This window comes from Macaca mulatta, chromosome 1, assembly GCF_049350105.2.
Source record: "Macaca mulatta isolate MMU2019108-1 chromosome 1, T2T-MMU8v2.0, whole genome shotgun sequence".
NCBI lineage: Eukaryota > Metazoa > Chordata > Mammalia > Primates > Cercopithecidae > Macaca > Macaca mulatta.
In genome coordinates this window covers 226,243,469-226,266,001 of record NC_133406.1, presented here as the reverse complement: position 1 = coordinate 226,266,001, position 22,533 = coordinate 226,243,469, and the positions used below count along the sequence as shown (strand labels likewise).

Sequence of the window (22,533 nt, the reverse complement as noted above, 5' to 3'; positions counted from 1 at the left end):
GCAAAGTTCTCGCAGCGCGCGGAGCCCCGAGCCCTGGGCGGGTGCAGCGGGAGGCGCGCGGGACGCGGAGTGAGTTCCTCGGCGTGGGGACCGGGGCTCGGGGCTGCACCGGAGGACCAGGGCCGCGCTTGCCGGAGCCCGGCGATCCCGCGGCGCCTGGAGACCCAGCTCTGGGCTGGACCCCTCGTCTGCTTGGGGAAGCGTGGGAAAGGGGCCAGCCCTGCACGAAGTTGGTTCGGCCCCCTGGGACCGCACCTGTGAGCCATCTGGCGGCCCCCGCGGAGTGCAGAGGGGAACCCCCTTCACCGCCGCCCCTCGGAGGTGAAATTGATGCCTCGCATTTGCTAGGAGCGGAGAGGTTGCTGCGTTTCTCATACACTTGAACTCCGAGTAATGCAGAAAGAGAAATTGCAGAGGTGGAGACACAAATGCAGTGATCTAATTGCGTATCGTTGGCTAATCCGCCCCAAGTGGAGAACAGCGTTTTACTGTTAAAGTGTTCCCAGTGGGTGTGCCCGTTCCATCCCACTCAGGCCTGTGCTGTCTCCCTTCCCCCTCCCCCTTCCCCCCAGGTTAGGGCATGGGGATGGGAGACAGGAACCCCTGATCCTCTTGACTGGAATAGGAAGAAACCTTAGAAGACGAAGGGCTTTTCTGAGAAGGGGCTGCCATCATCAGGTCCAAGTTCTGAATACTTTTTCCGGGAAAAACGGGAGGGGGAGGCACAACATAATTATTCCTTATTCATGGAACACCTATTGTGTTATAGTAATTCACATGCAACATATCCTTAAAATCTTATCACAACCCTGGGAGTGAGGCTGTGTTATCTACATGCAGATAAGAACAGAAAAGACCGGAGGTTAAGTGACTTGCCCAAGTTCCCAGAGTCCTAAATCATGGTGTTGGAATTCTCAGTTTTGTCCGTGGAAATCCAAAGTCTTAGCACCGTAGTACCTCTCCCAGGCAGCAAGCTCTCTAGCTGGGGAGCACACGGGCTTATTTCCCTAATAATCATCTCTTTCCTGTAAGAAAAAAGCCAAACGCAAGGCCCCCTATTCCTGTTTTTGCCTATGGTAGCCTCCCCAGGAGATGGAATGCCGCCTCTGGGTGTCAGGCAGTCTTCTCTCCTGTGTTGGAGTTTGCCTTTTCCCACCTTCTCCTCAGTTACACATAGCAGAGTCCAAGACGGGTTGATGTAAAAAAAAAACAGCATCGATGCGAAGAGGAAGCAAACGGGAGAGTTTGGCCAAGTTGCTTCATCTTTTTGAGACTCAATTTACCCATCTGTACAGTGGAAATAATAGTACCAACGAAAGATTTGTCATTCCAAAGATGGTGTGTGTAAAACACCTTCCCTCATTCACCATAAACGCTTAATGCATGTTAGTCCTCAGCTCCTTCTGACATTACATGCTTGCTAGATGACCTGTCAGTGCTCCCACTGACTCAGTTTCCCATCAAATGGTGGCGCTCTCTGCTCCGTCTCCACCTTCATGAACTAAGTCAAGATGACTTTTGTCTTGTCTGTAAAATACTTAAGTGATCTGAGGCTGAGTGTTGTGTCAGTGGAAGTTGTTTTCATGTAAACACGTACAGGAGATGGCTAGGTGGAGATAGGGCTGTTTACTTTGTGTCTATGTAGACTCCATTTGTGTGTTCATAATAATATCCTAATGACCCTGTGTAGCCCAGGAATGCCTGTTTCCTAGGTCTAGGGGTGGTTGTTATTCCTGCAGCCCTTATGGTATGTCCGTTTTAAAAGACAGCACATTGGAAATATCTTTTCCCAGTTTACAGATGACATCACTGCCATGAAACAAGATCAGACCAGCAGCTAAACCAGAAAGTTTGGAGTTTTCTCTACCCTACTACCCTTCACCCTTTCTGGTCTCTGGTTCTTAAAGACCAAATCGAGTTTCTGAGAACTTCCATGATGGCCAGGCATTGAGGACAGCCTGCCATGGAAATGGTTTCTGAAACCATTGGCTGTTACAAGGGACTTTCCTCTAGGAGGGCAATGGGAACTCTGGCTCAAAGCTGCAAGCTGAACTTGTTGCTGAAATAAACATTTCAGCCAGGCTGTGAGGTGGCTGTTCCTCGAATCTCAGCACTTGGTCCCAAGTCGAACGTGCTGCTCAGTTTAAGGAGCTGAAAGAGGTGCCCTGTTGTATGGAAGAGTCTGTGAATTGGCACTTTCAGAGATGTGGGGAAGGGAAAAGATAGAGAGGATGCTGGCTGGCTGGGATGGAGGCCCAAACACCTTGAATTGCTCAGGGAGAATGTCCTGAGATCAGCAGGTGATAGCCCCGTGATGGTGACAGCTCTGGCCTCCAGGGTGCATGACCTAGGGACTGGAGCAGGAGGTGCAGATGTTGGATGTTTACACAATCCGCACCTGCTTCTGCCTCGATCGTATTTTACTCTGAGATGTTCCACAACTCAGTGTCCCTGTTGGCACCAAGGGAATAACTCCGTCTGAGGGGCGGATCATTCCAGAGCCCCCTCAGAGTGAGCCAGGTGCTCCCTGGAGGTTCTTAAGCTGGGAACAGGAATCCGCTTCTTCGATCTTTCATTGTCCATTCATTTGGTCACATTTCTTGAGCATCTGCTCCGGGCCAGGCACTGTTGTAGCTGCCAGGGATATGGCAGCAAAGGAGATGACTGCAGCCCTGGTTTCCATGGAGCTTACATTCTGTGGGAGGAGATTTCCAGTAGGCAAATAGGCACAGGATATGTCCAGAGATGGTGTAAGTGCTATGCAGAAAAATAAAGCCGGGGAGGGGTTAGAATGATGGGAGCGGACGCTGCTTAGCTTTTAGGTAGGGTGGACAGAGGAGCATGTTCCAGGATGAAGTGAGGTGTGTAGGTGCTGAGTTTCTAAGGCAAGAGGGTGTTGCTGATCAGCTAAAGGAACTAAGCCATTTTTTTTAAAGTGATGGGAAATTAGTATCTTTGTAGACGAGGCACCCTACACGTCTGTAACTGAAGCATCTGCACTCTAACCCTATTGCTCCATTTGGCATTTCTCTTAACCTGGAGCTCAGAAAGCCACGTGGCCTTATCCTGCCTCTTCATGTCCTCTACTTTTTAAAAATTCTGTATTATTTTATTATGATGATCGTTTGGGTTCTTATCACTTCTTGCCCCTCCTCTTTACATGAAACCCACAGTTGAGGGGACCGGGGCGCTTGCGTGTCTTTGTGTCCTGGCTCCCAGCACTGTACCCTCCCGGAGACTAGTTGTGTCATGAACTAAACAGGATGCCTTGTCTTCATGAGGCCTCCCAGCAACCCAGTGGGGAAGTGCAGTTGCTAACCCCATCCGTAGATGGGGAAACCAGTCCTTAGAACAGTTCAGTAACTGCCCAAGGCCACGCAGCCAGTGGGTGTCCCAACCAGGAATTTATCCCAGACTGTAGACCTCAGCAGTATGGAAAGACTTCATGTTGCTCTTAAGAAAGTAGACCCACATTGTTTCTGGTCTGTTTTTCCTTTAAATTTTTATCCTTAAAAAAAAAAAAGTTTGTCCTCTCCTTGACATTCCTTGTTTTAAGCAACTCAAGCATTTGCTTATCTTTCTGCTGTTAGCAATTTCAGTGGGAGGTCAGCTCTCTGTGAGCCGTTCTGAAAAGGACTTCTGCTGGGGCTGGATGAGATGCAATCTCCACTGCTTGGAATTAAGAATGCTTTTAGGAAGCTGCCCACTAGAACCCATTGGTGGGTTTCGTGTGAGCATACTTCTGCTCGCAGGGCGAGGGCAGGATGGAGGCGATGGAGGCAATGGAGGGCTTGGTTCTTCTGGACAATCGGGGTGAAAGCCACTGCTGAGATCCACTTCCCTGAGGAGTCTCAACCTGCGGCCCGGCACCCCCCACCCTCCACCCTGTGTTGTGGTCCGGTGAGATGGACAGAACTTTATCCTTCTGCCAAGGCTGGTGGCACACCATAGTGGGTACAGGGCACCGGTTTTGGACTCAAACACACACTGATTTGAATTTGTCAGCTCTGCTCCTTGCTAGCTATATGCCCCTAAGCAAGTTATTTAATGTCCCGAACCTCAGTTTACCCTTCTGTAAAATGGAAATCGTATTACCCACCTCAGAGTTGTTGGAAATTGGACAGGAATCTGTGTGATGAACATCCTTCCCCCCGTGGAGCCTGATGCTGGGTCCATGCCATATGGAAGGAGGGGGAATTCCTGTTCCTCCAGATGCCAAAGGACTTGATGTATATGTGTTTAAAATACATATAATACTTTTTTTTTTTATTTTTGAAGCTTGAAATATTGGGATTTACTCAAACAGGTGACTCCAAAGGGTGGCTAGCTGCTTATTTGGCCTTCTGAGTCATCACGAAATCTCCATAATGGGTACGAAACATCGTTTATGTTCTTTGTAATATTCCAGTTGAGTGAACTGGACAATTTGCCAGGACCCTCTAGCCATTCTGGAGGAAGAGTTTGTTCATTTTTTAATCATCTCAGGAGGAAAATAGCACCCCTGGCTCTGGAGTTAGCCTCCCTCATCCGTAACACGGCAAGCTGACAAAAATGGAACGTCAGCACATTTGCGCGTAGACAGATCTTAGTCCCAGCAGATAAGCACACCCAACATGTCATTAAAGCCGGCCGAAGCCATCGCCCTGGGGATCCCGTGTTTGTTGTGAGTCACTAAGGGCTGTAAACACTCCAGAGACACAGGCATGGTTATAGCGTGCGGGCGAGTTGTTTTAATGGGTTTACTCTCCGTGAGTGCGTCGTACGTTGCGGGTGTCAGATGAGTGCCTTTCAAGGGAGAGGGAAGGTCAGGCTTGCCTCCTGTCCACAAGGACAACCTCTGTCTCCCGTGGGGCGGCCTCTCTGAAGGTGGGGACTCCAGGCTTTCTCTCGTCTGCTTTTTGGATGCCTTCAGGAGAGGTCAGTTAGAGGATATCAATTGTGGCAATTCCCTGGGGCCCTCATCAAATGGCATTAGCCCATCACGTGCTGCAGTGGCACCCAATTTGGAGGAAATTCAGAGCCAGAAGAGTGTAACAGGTACGCGAGTGCTGCCTGCTGTCCCAGGCCTGAACTGGGTGACGCTAAGTATGGCCTAAGGAGCGGGGAGCTGGTGGGCTCCGAGTGGGGCCTGTCCTCAGTCTACGCGCTGGACACTGGGGACTGTTTTGGGAAACGCCCTCCACCTGGCACCTGGTGGCTAATCCACAGCTGCCAGTGGCCTCGTCTTTTGTTGCTTCTTGGATCTGGAGGCTGGCTCAGGCTCCCAACTAGTTCGGGCTGTAACTTTATCACAGGCATTGACTGTGTTCACTACCTTTTAATTGTACAGAAGTTTCAGAAAAGCTCTCCTGGGGAATTGGAGAGAAGTAAAAACAACAGCTGCTATTTCCTGGATGCCTCATTCCCTCCCCTCACAGCGCAGCCTCAGCAGCATGTTCCTAACTTTGAAGTTCTGTGTGCCCAGGCAGGGAAGAATGTGGATGTTCATTCAGTTGGGTCCCATTAGTGTGGAAGGGCCAAGCAAGAACCAAGCACCTTGTTCCATGTATTCCTGTTGATCCCCCCATTCCTGTCAGCCAGCTGCCGTTCTCCCCATCTTACAGGTGAGACCACTGAGGTCTGGAGAGGTTATACTGGTTGTGGAAAGTAGCTGTTCCAGGCTGCCATGCTGCCCTCCCAGCACCCTTTCTCCTGCGGTTTCCTTGTCAGCTGACAATTCCCCAGGCTACCAAGCCACAGAGCAGAGGCTGAGCTGCTGAGAGTCATGGGATTTTTCTCCCTGGCACCTTCGACTCACTGGCTTCCAATCAGCCAGAGCCAGTTGGGAGGGGGGGCCTCTGGGGCCCAGAGTGGTCCTTGGTCTCTGTCAACAGGAGACTCTGCCCCTACCCCTTCACCCTAGCCAGAAGCCAGAGGCAAGCTGGCTCCTGACAGGAGGTCCCCCTGCCACAACCGTTTGGAAACCTAGAACACAGAGGGAAACCTCTGCAGGGATGGGGTCAACCCGCTCCCTCTACTAGGTGAGGAAACTGAGGCCCAAGGCTGGGAAGGGACCATACTCCAGGATGTCACACAGGGAGGCTTCCAGGGTCAGATATGAAACCTTAGAAAAGGCATGAGCTCGATGCCTCACACCTGTAATCCCAGCACTTTGGGAGGCCGAAGCATGCGGAGCACTTGAGGTCAGGAGTTCAAGACCAGCCTGGGCAACGTGGTGAAACCCCATCTCTACTAAAAAATAAATACAAAAATGAGCCGGGCATGGTGGCACATGCCTGTAGTCCCAGCTACTCGGAATGCTGATACAGGAAAATTAATTGAATCTAGGAGAAGAGGCAGAGGTTATAGTGAGCTGAGATCACACCACTGCACTCCAGCCTGGGCAACAGAGCAAGACCCTGTCTTAAAAAAAAAGAAAAGAAAGAAAAGTCATGGGAACGTCTTGGTAGCACTGGAAGTTTTCACCCTTTGCCGTCTTCCCAACCTTATCCAACCCATTCAAGGCGGGTCTCAGACTTCGGGGATTGCAGCGGTCTGGGGTGTTTGCTAAGGTATAGATTCTCAGGCTCCCCTCCCCTGCCAGGAATCCGGATTTGTATCAAGTACCCTGCGTAATTTTGGCATTCCACAGATCAGACATTGAGAACCTCTGCCCTTTGCTTTCCTGGGATTGGGTTAATTTTAGAGTAAGAAACCCAGGAGGGCACATACTCTGGTTTACGCTGTGTTACCCAGGCTGCAGCACAGGGACGATTCATGAAGAGAGCACACTAGCACCTTTTCACTCCCACCAGTGGCCCGAAGTACACAGTCAGGTAGATGGCCATCTAAGTTAAATCTTGCTTTTTTTCCTTTTTGTGCCAACCCCTGTCCGAGCACATGTGTTCCCAGAATCTACTAGAAAGAGGCACGTGCCTTTCTCAGTCTTGTGAACTCACAAGACTGCCCTGCAGTGAGACAGCACATGGAGGCTTTGGTGGCGGCTGTTCAGACACCCTCCTCCCGGCTCCAGGCTGCCCACCAGCACTCCGTGTTTCCCATTCATCCTGAATTCCTGGCTGCTTGAGCCCCGCAGAGGAGCCAAGGCGCTGGGCAGGGTGCTGAGGAGACAAAGGACACCAAACCCTTATTATCCTGTGATTCACCTCTGGGCCACATGTGGGGCCTGTTTGTCCATGCTCCCCAGCATGGCCCTCACCCTCCCCACCCCATCCCCCGCCCCGGGTCCCTTTCATCGTCAGGCGTGATGCTCTTCAGGTGGTCGAACAACGGCTGGGTCTTGTCATTGCTTCCTCTGGCATCTCTACCTGTGTCAGCCAGACAGTGGAGAGCCAGTGGGGGGGGTTTCTATTTACTCTCTACCCTTTGGGGGGGGGAAGCCAAGGGGCCTGGGAGGTTGCAAGGAGACTCTGCTTGTGGCCCTCCCCGGCATGGTAGCCTCTGGGCTTAAATGCAGCTAGTACGACTGAAGAACTGAGATTTAAATTTTACTTAATTGTAGAAGGCCACATGTGGCTAGAGCTGGCCCTGAGTCAGGGCACGAGGCTAATGAGTGTTTCCAAGGCCCGTCTCAGCTTGGGAAGCCTGAGATGTGTGTTTTTCCACTGACAAGATGTGTGTTTTCCACCCACAAGGAGCTGAGCCCTGACATCAGTGGGCTCGAATGCAGAGTCCCACCCCAGAAACTGACTCCAGGGTGGAGTTCAGAACCCCGCACTTTTTTTTTTATTGCATTTTTTGTATTATGGTAAAATGTATGTAACATAAAATTTACCGTTTCAACCATTTGTTAGATATTCAATTTAGTGGCATTAAACACATTCACAGTGTTAGAGGACCATCACCACAATCCATTTCCAAAACTTTTTCATCACTCCAAACAGAAGCCATGCCCATTAAACCCTAACTCTCCATCCGTCTCCCCCAGCCCCTGCCAACCACCATTCCAGTTTCTGTCTGTGTATGTTGGCCTATTCCAGGTACCTCATCTAAGTAGGATCACACAGTAGTTGCAGGGCTCTGCACTATTTATTTATTTATTTATTTATTTATTTATGAGACGGAGTTTCGCCCTTGTTGCCCAAGCTGTAGTCCAATGGCAAAATCTCAGCTCATTGCAACCTCTGTCTCCTGGGTTCAAGTGATTCTCCTGCCTCAGCCTCCCGAGTAGCTGAGATTACAGGCACGTGCCACCACACCTGGCTAATATTTTGCATTTTTAGTAGAGACAGGGTTTCACCATGTTAGCCAGGCTGGTCTCGAACTCCTGACCTCAGGTGATCTGCCTGCCTCGGCCTCCCAAGGTGCTGGGATTATAGGTGTGAGCCACCATGCCCGGCCAGGTTCTGCAGTTTTAACATACATTCCATCCCTGCCCCACTGCTGATGGTCTTGGAGCCACATCTGGAAGTACCGTGTCTTAAGTACTTTATCCCCAAAGTGTCTCACACTTCCCTTAACCCTTTAAACAGGGCTACCTCTCAGGTGCACTGGGAAGGTTTGGGGAAGACATAAATCCAGGTATCTTTTCCCGATAATTAAAACCAGCACCTTGTTACATCTCTGGCATTGTGATGCACATTTTAATTCTTATTTTAGAGACAGGGTCTCACTGTGTTGCCCAGGCTGGTGTGCAGAGGCTGTTCACAGGCATTGTCATTGCACACTACAGCCTTGAACTACTGGTTTCAAGCCATCCTCCTGCCTCAGCCTCCCAAGTAGCTAGGATTACAGGCACGTGTCACCACACCCAGCAGCATCACTTTTGTCTGTCTGTGTGGGATGTAGCTTTTTAGAAAGGGAAATGATTGGGGTTTTTGTCAGTTTTGTTTTCTTTCTTTTTTTTTTCTTTGAGATGGAGTCTTGCTCTGTCATCAGGCTGGAGTGCAGTGGTGCGTCTCAGCTCACTGCAACCTCCGCTTCCCGGGTTCAAGCAATTCTCTGCCTCAGCCTCCCGAATAGCTGGGATGACAGGTGCTTGCCACCACACCTGGCTAATTTTTGTATTTTTAGTAGAGACGGGGTTTCGCCATCTTGGCCAGACTGGTCTTGAACTCCTGACCTTGTGATCCACCTGCCTTGGCCTCCCGAAGTCCTGGGATTACAGGCGTGAGTCACCGCGCCCGGCCCTCCTTTTTCATAGCATATTTATGACTGCTAAGCCCCAGCACCACTCCTTGCCCTGGGGTTTTGAACAGAAGGGCACCTGTTGCTTAGACACTATGGTGTAGGGAGACAACCTTCCCTTCAGTGTGAGAGAGATTTTCTGTTCAGCAACAGGATGGGCTGCCCTGGGAGGCAGTGGGTTCCCCAACACTGGAGGCATCAGGCAGGGACTCGGTGTGGCCCCATCAGGTTACCAGAGTGGTCATTTGGGGACTGATGCTGGTCAGCATCCATGTAAATACTCAATTTCCCATCCTGGCCTCCAGTCGCCCCCTCCATCTCTCCTTTCAGAGAAGGGTGGGGAGGTTGGGCCAGCCAGATCTGTGGCCCTGCAGCCACCTTCACAACATGAGTGTTCCCTGCTGTCCGACAGCTTCAAACATCTGACCCAGGCTGAGGGTCACCGCTGATCTGGGGTAACCCTTGTTCCAGCACCGGAGGCCTCTGCGGCATCCCCTTAAACCTCCCGGGCCAGGGAGGAGTTGCTGGGCTTGCGTTTCCACAGTGCCAGCCCTCAGCCTTCCTGTGCTCCTTCGAGACCCTCCTGGGTGCACCAGCAGCTGACCAAGGGGCAAACCTGCATCCCTGGTGTTCATTCTCAGGGACAGAGGCTACCCCTTGGGTTCTGGAGCAATCACGGATGCCTCCCCTGCCAGCCTGGGCTGCCTTCTCCCTCCCACCAGGATACAGTGGTTCTTTTTTGAGACGGAGTTTCGCTCTTGTTGACAAGGCTGGAGTGCAGTGGTTCGATCTTGGCTCTCTGCAACTTCCACCTCCCAGGTTCAAGAAATTCTCCTGCCTCAGCCTCCCAAGTAGCTGGGATTATAGGCATGCGCCACCACGCCCGGCTAATTTTGTATTTTTAGTAGAGACGGGTCTCCAACTCCCGACCTCAGGTGATCCGCCCGCCTCGGCCTCCCAAAGTGCCAGGATTACAGATGTGAGCCACCACGCCTGGCCCAGTACAGTGGTTCTTTAGGTGTGAGGTAGAAACGTCCACCCTGGGTGGCGTCTTTCTTCTCTTTGGCACCCTCAAATGACGTGTGAGGAGCTCCATTTTTTAGATGGGGAAATGAAGCTGATACACTGTGATCCCTCTAGGCCACTGCTGTCCGATAGAACTTTCTGCAACACTGGAAGTGGTCTGTATCTGCATTGCCCAAGATGGTAGCCCCTGGGCTTAAATGTAGCTAGTACGACTGAATAACTGAGATATGCATTTTACTTAATTGTAAAAGGCCACATGTGGCTAGCGGCTCCCAAGTTGGAGCTGGGCCTGAGTCAGGGTATGAAGCTAATGAATGTTTCCGAGGCCCATCGCAGTTTGGGAAGCCTGAGATGTGTGTTTTTATACCGTGCCCCCTTAGGGCTGCCGTGCGTCTCTGCATGGTCCCTGCACCACCATCCTCAGAGTCGCTCAGGAGCTTATTGTTTTCCAGTGTTGTCTCCTGGTTGCCATACTTGACCTGGACAATCAAAAATACCTGAGGACTGGGCACAGTGGCTCATGCTTGTAATCCCAGCACTTTGGGAGGCTGAGGCAGGCAGATCACTTGAGGTCAGGAGTTCGAGACCAGCCTGACCAACATGGTGAAACCCCATCTCTACTAAAAATACAAAAATTAGCCAGGCATGGTGGCGTGCACCTGTAATCCCAGCTACTCTGGAGGCTGAGGTGGGAGGATTGCTTGAACCTGGGAGATCAAGGCTGCAGTGAGCCGAGATGGCGCCACGGTACTCTAGCCTGGGCAACAGAGAGATACCCTATTTCACACACACACACAAAAGAATGTGCCCAAGAATCTGCATTTTAAACAGACTCCACCCCTAATCCCAGATGATGCCAGCTCACTCTGCATTTTGAGGACCGAGGCTCCAGCACCTGCCGTCTTTACCTCTAGCATCAGGAGCCTTTACCTCTAGCATCAGGAGCCCTACTGTGTCCTTTGTGCCTTTGCCCCCAACCCCCAGCACCATCCCCCAGAACCGCTTGAGCTGGGCCGTTGATTCTCAAGGTGTGCCGCCAGGACCAGCAACATCAGCAGCGCCTGAGAACATATTAGAAATGCAAATTCTCAGCCGGCCGTGGTGGGTCACGCCTGTAATCCCAACACTTTGGGAGGCCAAGGCAGGTGGATCATGAGGTAAGGAGATGGAGACCATCCTGGCTAACGTGGTGAAACCCCGTCTCTACTAAAAATACAAAAAATTAGCTGGACGTGGCGGCGGGTGCCTGTAGTCCCAGTTACCCGGGAGACTGAGGCAGAAGAATGGCGTGAACCCAGGAGGCGGAGCTTGCAGTGAGCTGAGATCGCGCCACTGCACTCCAGCCTGGGCGACAGAGCAAAAAAAAAAAAAGAAAAGAAGAGAAAAAAAGAAAAGCAAATTCTCCGTCCACTCCAGACCTACAGAGTCAGAAACTGGGGGTGGGCCCGGTCTGGATCTTAACAAGCCCCGCAAGGCGATGCTGATGGACCTATAGTCTGAAAGCAGCCACTGGGCAAGGCAGCTTTAGAAGGCTTTTTCCACTTCTATTTTCCCTCCTTGCCTCCCTCTCCCCTCTCCCTTCCCCTTCTCCCTGTACCCTGGCCTGTTCCCTGCCCAGCTACCAAGGGCTGCTTGGCCCTTCTATGCCTAGGGGCTACTGGATGTGTCACTAGATGGTCTGTCTGCCTTTCACAAGGGCCTTCAGAGATCCTGGCCTTACCCAGGGGACCCCCTAATGGTGATGTTGGTGGGACAAGTGGAGCAGCAGCCTACAGCACCCCCGCCCCATCTTCTCTCCCATATCCCAGATGGTGGCCGCCTGCTCCCCCAGTGCCAGAATGTTAGAAGAACAGAAGGCCAGATGGGCCCATTTCCCTGGAGCCTCCGAGCCCCCCTGCCCTTGGGGATGCCTGGACGACGTCCGCCCACCCCACAGCTGTGCTCAGCAGACAGCGCTTTTCCATGTCACATCTCCCCAGTGTATGGAAAGGCAGGGGAGGTGACGGGCAGAACATCAGCCCTGACTTTGCAGCTTACCTGCTGTGGGACCTTGTACAGTTCACTCACCCTCTGAACCTGTGTCCCTGTATGGTGAAGTGAAATCATAGTGTCAGCCTGGCCTAGCTCACAGATCCGTGGTTGCTTTATGAGAGCCCATGGATTTGGAAGCGCTTCACTCACTCTGAGGCACCTTAGAGATGCCATTGGTACCATCAGGTGCAGTTGGTACCATCGGTTGGTAGCTATAGGATGCTAGTGAAGACAGACCTGTACCTGGGGCGACCGAATTGTCCTGTGTTTCTCAGGACTTTCTTGGTTCTAGCACTGAACATCCCGCACCATGGGATATGCCTCGGTCTCAGGCAAGCCAGGCTGGTTGATCACAGGTGCCCTGCTCCACTGTGCCAGCCACACTCGGCTGCTTTTGCCATATAGAAAGGGATCCCTCCACCTTCCCAGCAGCTAATGCCTCACCTACCTGCCCTGCCCCCTTTTAGATTCCTTGATCACTTTGATCCTTCCTCATCACATAAGTACTTACCGGGCCCCAACTGTGCGCCTGGCACTGACAGCTGAGCAGGACGAACCCTGCTCTCATGGCACTTATATTCTGGAAGAGAGTTTTTTTTCTGCCTAAAACTCCTAACTGAAACCAGAAAGATACCCTCTCTTGCCCTGTCCCCAGATGCGACAAGTCCCCTTGTTCATCCACGTGGCAGGCATCCAGCACCTGCTCTGTTCTCGGTTTTGTGTGAGGCTCCACAAATGTGACCATCCCCCTTCCGTCTCCAGTGGAGGAGCTCAGGGCCTCTCTGTCCCATGAACCACCGTGGCTCATTCCTACCCTTTGCCTTGCTGGTTCTTGCCTCTGTTATCTTCCTACCCTGAACTAAGTCCACATCCTGCCCCATCCTGGGCCCCCAACCTTTCTGTGAGCCTTTCTTGCTCATTGCAGCCCCTCTGGGTGTAATTCTTGCAGTGCCATCTGCAAGTGTCACCCAGAGCACAGCGTGGCAGCGAGTCACGCTGCAGAAGGTGAAGTTGGCTCCTCAGCAAGCATGTGCCTGTGCCCCTTGCTAGGTGTTATGGGACCAGAGGAGAGCCTTCATCATAAACCCTGCTGGTTAATTACTTGCAGGTTTCCTTAGAGCACCTACTTTGGGTCAAATCCTTTTCTAGTTCCCTGTGGAGGAGCTCAGTTTTCTCTTTTATGAGTTGTTTGTACTTTCTTGTCTTTCCCTTCCCCCTCTGTCTTGAAGGACTAGCGAATCAGTTGCCACCTCTTAGGTTCTGTCCACAGTCTCCTGGCCATAAATAATCACGTCCCCTCCGCCTCTCTCCCTACCATCCTTCTTTGATCACACAGTTCCCAGGTCAGCTTGTAGGAGGACCCCTGGATCTATCAGCCTCCTGAGTATGGGGCTTGGGTGGGGTTGACTGAACACCCTCTCCTTCCCAGCCCAGTGTGCTTGCTCCCTCAAGGGGCTGCATAAGCGCTTGCTGTCATGTCCCCTTCGCCACTTTCCTGGCACATCCCTGATAGAGCTGAGCACACTGAGGTCAGCACCAGCAGCTGGTGCTTTGGGTGCTCCAGACGGCATCTGGCTCCTCTCAGCCTTCCCAGTGGGAGTCTGATTTTCCAGCCTGTGCCTGGAGATGGCCATCTCCCTGGAAGGCGCTGATTGCTCCCCTTTGGAGGTGACTTGAATCCATACCCAGCAGGCAGGCGATGCTACCTTCTCACAGCAGAGCAGGCGTGCGCGGCCCAGGAAGGTCAGAATTTAGCAAAAGGGCACCTTTGCCTTACTCTGTGCTTGGTGGTGTTTAGGGCATTTTAGCCTTGTGTAGGGCAGGCTCCCCTCACTGAGCTGGGTAGGACAGGTACACAGACACAGGGCTCTGAGTGTGAGGACGTTGGGGCCATAGAGCCCAGCTGCCTGGGTGCGAATTGTTCCAACAGTGGGGACCCTGAGCAAGTTCCTTAACCCCTCTGAGCCTCAATATCTTCATCTGTAAATTGGGGTGCTAGCTCTATCTAGTAGGGGTTTTTATGGAGATTAAGATCATTTGTATTAGTTCAAAATGGGCCAGATGCGGTGGCTCACGCCTGTAATCCCAACACTTTGGGAAGCCAAGGCAGGTGGATCCTGAGGTCAGGAGTTCGAGACCAGCCTGGCCAACATGGTGAACCCCCATCTCTACTAAAAATATAAAACTTAGCCAGGTGTGGTGGCAGGCACCTGTAATCCTAGCTAATCAGGAGGCTGAGGCAGGAGAATCACTGGAACCTGGAAGACAGAGGTTGCAGTGAGCCGAGATCGCACCATTGCACTCCAGCCTGGGCAACAAGAGTGAAACTCCATCTGAAAAAAAAAAAAAAGGGGGGGGGGCGGTGCTGGAGTGATATAAGACTCACCAGAGAGATGGCCAAGTCAGACAAGTCCAGAGTCCAATACTCAATAGGATGTCAAGCACTGGGGCAGGATTTGGACTTCCTGGGGAGAAATTTTTGGAGTTAGCATCTGTCTGGGCTTTGCTCTCCCACTCAGAAGGGGACATCTGGTGACATTTGGTCAGAATCTCATGCATTATGAGAAGACCACACTGGAGATTCTTGGGCAAACTGCTTAATCTCTTTGAGCCTCAGTTTCCACCTCTTGTAAAATGAGAATGATGGCACCCGTCCTACAGGAGGAACTTGCTAAGTAGAGCTGCTACTTTATCAATAAACCATCTTAAATACTGTGTGCAAGACAATGGACGGCAGATAATGATGTTTATTTATTTATTCATTTTTTCTTTGTTTTTGTTTTTGTTTTCTGAGATGGAGTCTCACTCCATTGCCCAGGCTGGAGAGCAGTGGCGTGACCTTGGCTCACTGCAACCACCTCCTCCTGGGTTCAGGCAATTCTCCTGCCTCAGCCTCCTGAGTAGCTGGGATTACAGGTGTCCACCACCACACCAGGCTAATTTTTATACTTTTAGTAGAGACAGGGTTTCACCATAGGGCCAGGCTGGTTTCGAACACCTGACCTCAGGTGATCTGCCAGCCTCAGCCTCTCAGAGTGCTGGGATTACAGGCGTGAGCCACCGTGCCTGGCCTATTTGTTCATCTTAGACACACGGTCTTGCTCTTGTCACCCAGGCTAGAGTGCCGTGGCAGGATCATTGCTCGCTTCAGCCTCAAACTCCTGGGCTCAAGTCATCCTCCCACCTCAGCCTCCTGAGTAGCTAGGACTACAGGCACACACCACCATGCCTGGCTAATTTTTAAAAATTTTTGTTTGTAGAGACAGGGTCTCACTGTGTTGCCCAGGCTGGTCTCGAATTTCTGGTCTCAAGTGATCCTCCCACCTCAGCCTACCAAAGCCCTGGGATTACAGGTGTGAGCCTCTCACCTGGCCGGTGATGTTTAGTAAGCATGTGGTCTGCATCGGCAGTGGGAGGTGCCTCTGCATTGGGAGGTGCCTCTGCATAGGGTGGAGTGCGTGTACTTGAGGGTGTGCATTCTCGGGCACTCTCCTCTGCCTGTTGGGATATTGAGAGTCGTGACAGTGACTGAGCTTTGAGCTTTGTTGTCCATGACACAGGCTCAGGGTCCAGGCAGTGTGCTGAGCAGTGATAACAGGAGGTCCTTGCCAGGCTGGACAGAGACCCTGAGCTCCTCCGCTGGAGGCGGAAGGGAGACTGTCACATGAACCCAAGTCACAGGGGGCCTGGGTTGACCTAGGGAAGTCCTAGGGCTCAGCCTCAGGAGTGCCAGGTTCCAAAGGCAGTGGCGGAGCCTTCACCCAGCTGGATCATCCCTCAGGGAGGGGTCTGCCTCCCTCTGTACCCCGGAAGCATTTAAATGCCTGGGAGGCAGGCATTGATTGGTCCCTGCCTGACCAGTGGTTTGGCAGACCATGGATCAGGTGACCATCTTGGTTCAGTCAGCTGCCTCTGTAAGAGTGGGCGGGGTACTCAGTATAGAGAGCTGCATCCTTCCAGGGCCTGTGGGAAAGTAGCTGTGGTGGGGGGAATTTAGGGCAAGGAAGACAGATTGACTCATAAAGTCCAGTGCAGTTGTTCCTCTTGAGTTTGAATACCTTCGGGGATTGGCAACTCACTTCCTCTCCAGGCAGCCCCTCCAATTTTTGATTCGTTTTAAGCATTCACTCACTTTTATATTGAGCCAAAAATTGATCTCACAGTAGCATCCACCCATTGGCCTGCACCCTACATTTGAGGATCTTACACACTGAGTCTGTTTTCTTGACGTGATAACCCCTCTGTTGTAAGAAGACAGCCACCGTGGCACGGGGGCCAGCTTCGTTTCTCCAGACATTTTTCCTCCTAGCCAGGGCAGAGTAGATGGGTGGTTGCGAGCACAGGGCGTCTTGCCTTGATCCTCCTAGCTTAGCCAACCTTAGATCTCTCGTCCCCCACTGGGAGCCCTTTGTGAGGGTGGAGGAAGAGCCGCTGGAGCCTGTACCTTCTCTTGCACGTCCTAAGGAAGAATGTTCCCCAGGCTGAGCTGTGTGTTCCTGGCTCTCTTGATGTTTGTTTCAGAGGACATGGCAGAAGCTCAAAGACATCAGGCAGCCCCCCTGGAAGCAGGCAGGGAGAGGGCCAGGTGGAAATGACTGTGGAGTGCTATCAGGGTGGATGGAGCTAGCCCAGTAGCCTGGGCCAGACCAGGCAGGCGGAAATGGCCAGACAGATGTCATTCTCCTTTTCTTTTTCTTTTTTTTTCCTTAGAGACTCAGTCTTGCCCTATTGCCCAGGCTGGAGTGCAGTGGTGCAGTCTTGGCTCACTGTAACCTCTGCCTCCCGGGTTCAGGTGATTCGGCTGCCTTGGCTTCCCAAGTAGCTGAGACTACAGGCGAGCGCCGCCACACCCAGCTGAATTTTTGTATCTTCTAGTAGAGGTGGGGTTTCACTGTATGTTGGCCAGGCTGGTCTCAAACTCCTGACCTCAGGTGATCTCCCTACCTTGGCCTCCCAAAGTCTGGGATTACAGGCACGAGCCACCACACCCAGCTTTATTCCCCTTTTCTGTAGCCCGCCCTGCATCCTCACTCCCATGCCATCAGGTCAGAAGGAACCCAAAGGCATGCAGTGGCAAGTTTACATATTCCTTTTGGGGTCCATGAGTAGCGTCCACGGCCAAATAAACAGTACTCACCTCTTGGCAAGAGGGTCCTGAGAACATGAGCACTCAGCCGAGAGATTACAAAAAAGAGGAGGGCTAAGGTGGAACAATACATTAACTGTCGACCATTGGAAAAAGGAGATTGAATTTCTCTGCCTGGGAATTTTTAGCCTGAATCAGCAGCCTACCTTCTAGGCCAGGGCAGCCTGAGTTGGTGGGTTGGATGGGGGTGTGGGGTGGGGAGGTTCTGATTTTTTTTACCCCGCTTCCCCAAAATTAGCTTTCTGCAGGTGTTCCTGCAGAGAAGATGCTAATTTAGAAGACGTATAGCTTTCTCCAGAGATTGGGAGCAGGGAAGATTTCCTGGGCACTGGAGTTATCCTGAGTTAATTTTCATGAACGCTGAAAGCTGACAACGCTTTGGTTCTGCCCATGCTCTTTGCTGAAATCCATGTTCTCTGCTCACCAAAGAAGGAACAGAGAGCTGCTGTCCTCTTGTCTGGCTTCCTGGGTTTGGGCTTCGTTGTCCTGGGCATCAGGACTAGAGAATAACTAGAACCCTGCATTGGTGTTTTGTTGGATTTCTGGGATATCTGCAGCTATGGGCTGTCTACCGCTGGAGGTGGGGTGACCTCATGGCTTGGTTGGTGGTCAGCCTGCAATTCCAGAGAGACGTGGCAACGAGCCCACAATACAGGGCTTGTTCATGTCCCAAGTCGTGTTACAATGCAAACACCTGCTCCTGATTAGGACTTTTATTTCTTCAATTGGTTTATTTTCTGCTGCTTCACCCAAGCGTGGAGGCAGTGTTGAAGCATCACAAGCCGCGGTGTTTATGTGGCTTGTTTTGTTTTACACTTCCCACCCCTACCAGTCCTGTACGCCCAGGGTACACATATTTTTCCCTTCTCCTCCTCAAGCAGCCACGAGTGATCGTGGTATTATTGCAGATGTGTCACGAAAGAGGTCCCCAGACGTTCCAGGGATATATATGGTTTGAGGTTTGTGGAGTGGGAAGAGGAAAAAGGAAAGATCTGGTAGAAGCTCAGCTCAAGACAGTAGGGCAGGAGAAGGCCAACTTAGAGAATAAAACATGTAGATGAAAGAAACGCTTCCAACCTGCTCCAAATGTTAACACTCAGTGTTTCTGCACACCCTTCTGTTCTTTATTCAAGCTGCGCACTTTGATTCTGCAGCAGCCGAACCTAGAACCCGCTCTTCTCTAGTCAGTATCATTTTCTCCTGGGAGATGAGGGGTAGAGGGTGGCTTCAAGGAAAAACATGTTTTGGTATGAAAGCGCCTCTGGCCAGGAGAGTGTGGTCCTAAGCGGGTGTTCGGCTTGGTGAAAGGATGCTTTTGCCCCTGGGCTTGTGCCTTGGGCTGGCTTTAGCTCAACAGGCACTTCTTGGGCTTAGAGCACAGGTCAAGGCTGCACCAGCTGTTGCAGCTTATATAATACCTGGCTCCTGCCAGGAGGGTGCTCCAGGAAGACCCGGAAGGATGCTTCTCTGTACAAGAGATTTCCTTGTCTGGGTTAGCAGGGCCTCTAAGAAAGGCAGGCCTGGAGCTGGTCACCACTGGTGAAAATTCGGCATCGCCCTTCTGTCTTCCTGCTTGTTGTGTTCTTGTGTTCTGTTGAACTGGATGTGAGCTGCGTGTGTGTGTGTGTGTGTGTGTGTGTGTGTGTGTGTTGTGGGGGAGGAGAGCCTTGGGTTTTTTTTTTTTTTTTTTTTTTGATTTACATTTTTCGAATAGTTTTCTCCTCTGCTCTCCCTAGAGGCGGCATGCAGAGTGGAAACAGCATTTGACCTTTGTGAATTGTGAGCGGAGCTAGCCAGACAGACGGGGAAACATTTGGTGGGAAGTCAGAGGCCACTCAGAGCAAGACTTAAAGTTCCATTTCTACCTTTTTCAGACCAGAAACCAGAGAAAGCCAGAGGGGACAGCGGCAGAATAGTGCCCAAGTCTCCAGATTAGGATTGCACGATCACTTCCTCAGCAGTCACCCCCCAGCTCCTGGAGAGCCTACTCCGGGGACCTCTCAGCAAAGAATGTTCTACCTGAGGATGTACATCAGAGATTCCAGAAGTCTCTGGGGACCCAGGACAGTGCTTCCTGGCAAGGGCTGGTCTCACAACGAGAAGGCAGTGTGGCTCTTGAGGGAGGAGCAAGAGGGAAAATAATAACCACAATGTATATAGTACTTGCTGTGTGCTCAGCACCATTCTTTTATGTATAGACCCTCGATTAATCCTTACAACAATCTCGTAAGAGAGCTACCCTTACTCCCATTTTACAGATGAGAGAACTGAGGCGCGGAGAGGTGAGGTGACCTGCTCAAGATCACTTGGTTAGTAAGTGGCTGGGATGCCTTCCTTGGAGATGTGTTTCTAGCTGCTTAGATGGCACCGCCTCTCAGGCGAGGTGCTCAGTGAGTGTTAAAACCAAAAGTTGGGCCGGGCACGGTGGCTCACGCTTATAATCCCAGCACTTTGGGAGGCCAAGGAGGGTGGATCACCTGAGGTCAGGAGTTTGAGACCAGCCTGACCAACATGGTAAAACCCTGTCTCTACTGAAAATACAAACAAATTAGCCAGATGTGGTGGCGCACGCCTGTAATCCCAGCTACTTGGGAGACTGAGGCAGGAGAATCACTTGAACCCGGGAGGTGGAGGTTGCAGTGAGCCGAGATCTCACTACTGCACTCCAGCCTGGGCGACAGAGTGAGACTCCTCAAAAAACACAAAAACAAAAAAACACACACTGGATATGCAGCTTCTACGTCAGGGTCAAGCTTTCCTGTGGGGGAAGAAGTTCTGTCTTCAGACATAAAGGTGACTCAGGGACTTGAGTTTGTCTGCCTCTTCCCGCTCCCAGCTCCCCCTCCTAAAAAAAACCTCACATTTTTCTGTGCCTTAATTATACATTTGGTTCACAGACTAAACTGCTGAAACTCTCTAAGTGAAGTAAGCGTGTTTTTCCAGTCAGCTGTGTTCATTTCTGGTCCTGAAGGTTGTGGCCTGATGCCGGGGAGACAGTTGTAGGGGTGCCCTTGGTCTCCTACTTGGTTTCAGAAGCCGTGCCTGCCGAGGCCCCTGGAGATGGGATGGACCATTCTGGAATTGCAGGTCTCTCTCGCCTCCAAATAGGCAGGGACCCGAGGGGGACAGGAATGGACCGCCCCAGAGAGGCAGTCTGTAGCGTGGACTGCCTGGTGTCTGTGAATGGGAGATGGGCCAGGGGCAGGAGTTAAGTGGAGAACTGGGCTTGGGCCCCCCATACCCCAGTGTGACCTGGCTGAGTCGTGGTGCTGTTCCTGGGGCCTTGGGGTTGGCTGGCCTTTATTTAGGACAATAAAACCCACCATTGTAATCTTCCCAGGCAGTTGGGCTGATAACAGAGAAGTGAGCACTTGGAAGGAAGGAAAAGCGCTTTATTCAGCACTTTTTCAGTATCAGCAATATCAGCCCGCAGCAAGGCCTTCTGCGGATGGAGGCACCATCCTGTTCCGGGCAGGGCAGGAGGTCTCTTGCCCGCCTGCCAGCTGACCTGCATCCTGGGCTTCCTTCCGAGTTACAGTCATTGGATTTTGGGGTTGCAGTGGCCCTGCCACACATTCAGAACAGCATCCCGGGACGAAGTACCGCAGGGGACAGCACCAGGCTGCACGGGGGCTCGTGGCCCACAGCTCCCTAGCTTTTTGCTCTTGGTCAGGCTCCTTATCCCTTTTGCCTTAGTTTCCCCATCTGTCAAGTAGGCTGAAACTACCCCTGAGGTCTCTGGGACGTTGTAGGGGATGTGTGCCCAGCACCAGGAGCGCCCCTGCAGGCCTCGCAGCTGCAGGTGGTGGAAGTCCAGTGCTGGAGGCTGAGTTGGGTCTCCTGTGAGCTAGTCCCCCATGGCCAGGTCCTGGCCTTTCTCAGCCCAAGGTAATTTTTCAATTAACTCAATTGGCTGGAAACCGGGGCGCCCTGGAGTGTGGGAAAACGTCCCGGGCCGGAAGGGCCCTCCCCTCTGCCCCCACTCATTTGGGGCTTGGCTTCCAGAGGGAGGATCCAATTTCACATCAGGACACCAGGATGTGAGCCCCGTGCCCCTCTGAAAAATCCCAGATGGCGCCTTCTGGAAGCCCTAGCGGCCTCTGCACTGGCGGCCAGTCTGTCCTCCCTCCCTGCCCCCTCCCCCACCCCGGCTGGCTCCCCCGCCGGTGGGGAGAGCCTCGAACGCTGCTTGTTAGTGACTTTATTGCTAAACAATTTAGCAAGGCAGCCCTGCCAGTTTTCATAAGTGAAACATTGAAAGTATGCAAAGCATATTTTATTTCTTCCTGGAGCAGCTGCTCAGTCAGGCTGGCGAGTAATCGGGAGTGAGTTATATGGATTTGTGAGCTGCCCTGCAGTACTTTCAAGCCCCGCAGCCTCGAGAGCCTCCCACCAAGGGGCAAGTGTCCGCTCCGGCCCAGAAGACTTGGGCAGCCTGAGCCCAAGACGTGCTCTCCTTTCTTGCCGCCTGCATGGAGTCAGGCATGCTCTGCGATGGCATCAGCAGCTGTCTGCCAGTGTTGACGGAGGGCCCATGGGTGCCAGGCCCCTTCCTGAGGCTTTTTATCTGTCCTCAGGCATTGGCACAGCAGCCCTGGGAAATGGATACTATGTCATCTTCATTCTCCACACAAGGGCAGGGAAGTGACCTGCACGGTCAAACAGCTACCCAAGGACATTGCCAGAATTTGAACCAGGCCATCCAGTTCCAGAACCACTGCTCTTCACTGTCACTGTGGCTACTTTACAGGTGAGGAAGTAGAGGGACGTAGAGGTGATGTGATTGCCGGAAACGCCCACTAGGTGTGTCCCTTCAGAAGCTGCACGGGAGACAGTGAGCCCCCCAGGTTTGCCATTTGCTCAGACCCCAGAGCCCACTCTGGACTTGGTTTAAATACTCCTTTTTTTTTTTTTTTTTTTTTTTTTTTGAGGCAGAGTCTCACTCTGTTGCCCAGGCTAGAGTGCAGTGGCACAATCTCAGCTCACTGCAACCTCCGCCTCCCGGGTTCATGCCATTCTTCTGCCTCCGCCTCCCGAGTCACTGGGACTATGGGCGCCTGCCACCACGCCCGGCTGATTTTTTGTATTTTTAGTAGCGACGGGTTTCACCATGTTAGCCAGGATGGTCTCGATCTGGTGTAAATTCTTTAGAAAGCACGCGTCTGTTCACTATGGAGATCTGAAGATGTGGGAACTGAAGGCTC

At 52.0% G+C, this 22,533-nt stretch overlaps 1 protein-coding gene across 3 annotated transcripts in view; it reads left to right on the top strand.

Moving 5' to 3' along the window:
* KAZN (kazrin, periplakin interacting protein) overlaps positions 1–22,533 on the top strand; it is a 515,264-nt gene that overhangs the window by 324,143 nt on the left and 168,588 nt on the right. Inside the window, exon 1 of one of the 3 annotated variants that reach the window (XM_015115502.3) lies at positions 19,002–22,079. The exons of the other annotated variants lie outside the window; for them this stretch is intronic. The gene's annotated coding sequence lies outside the window, so the exon portion shown is untranslated. Of the gene's footprint in view, positions 1–19,001; positions 22,080–22,533 lie in introns of those variants that run through there. 3 annotated transcript variants of the gene reach the window in all.